The 1,001-nt window shown below is 41.5% G+C and overlaps 1 non-coding gene across 1 annotated transcript; it reads right to left on the reverse strand.

Annotated features, from left to right (window-relative positions):
• Nucleotides 1–236: 236 nt before the first annotated feature.
• LOC113458066 lies at nt 237–370 on the reverse strand. The gene has a single exon (XR_003378503.1). It is a non-coding gene; the product is annotated as a small nucleolar RNA SNORA70 (small nucleolar RNA).
• Nucleotides 371–1,001: the final 631 nt, after the last annotated feature.

Raw genomic sequence — 1,001 nt, forward strand, 5'->3', positions numbered from 1 at the left:
CAGATGTGGATCATCTGGCATCCAGGGAACAGGAACTTGGCTTACACAGAGCCTCAATCACTCGTCCTTACTCTACGCCCTGATGTAGATGGACGTGATGACCTGGCCAGTGTGAACCATGGCCAGTGTGAACCATAGCCACTGTGCCCTGTGGCTTCCCAAAGGCCCCATGCATACCTGTCCAGAGCCTAGACTGGGGACAACATTGAGATCAGAGACTTGAATAATTGCCAGAAAGTTGTCCCCAAGATCCCTTTGGGCAACCCATACAGTCAACAGGCTGCATACACCACCAATGAGGTTGCTATTGGCAACCACGGAGTACCAGGCTCCCGTGGGAAAGTGTATATACAAGTTTCTGTATTTTCCTAAGATAATTGCTTATGCTTCTTGCTATTTTTCAGGACTTTGACTACTTGGAAAACGAGGTCAGGGTTGGTTTATGTATCTGTGTGTGTTAAAGGTTTTTATTTTTTTATTTTATTTATTTAATATTTTTTTTGTTTTTCTTTTTTTTTTTTTTTTTTTTTTTTTTTTTTTTTTTTTTTTTTTTTTTTTTTTTTTTTTTTTTTTTTTTTTTTTTTTTTTTGGTTTTTCGAGACAGGGTTTCTCTGTGGTTTTTGGAGCCTGTCCTGGAACTAGCTCTTGTAGACCAGGCTAGTCTCGAACTCACAGAGATCCGCCTGCCTCTGCCTCCCAAGTGCTGGGATTAAAGGTGTGTGCCACCACCGCCCAGCATGTTAAAGGTTTTTAAACGGCCACTTTAGGACTGGGGAGATGGCTCAGTGATTAAGAGCACTTACTGCTTCTGCTCTCTATTTAAGCTAAACCTCAAAAAAAAAAAATTAAAAAGAGGGCTGGCAAGATTGCTCAGTGGGTAAAGGTGCTTGTTCCCAAGCTGACAATTTGAGATGGATACTGGGGACCCATGGGGTAGAAGGAGAAAACCAGTTCCTGCAAGATGTCCTCTGGAGAGAGACTAATAAACAAATACAATTTAA

Source organism: Microtus ochrogaster, unplaced genomic scaffold (assembly GCF_000317375.1).
Source record: "Microtus ochrogaster isolate Prairie Vole_2 unplaced genomic scaffold, MicOch1.0 UNK1, whole genome shotgun sequence".
NCBI lineage: Eukaryota > Metazoa > Chordata > Mammalia > Rodentia > Cricetidae > Microtus > Microtus ochrogaster.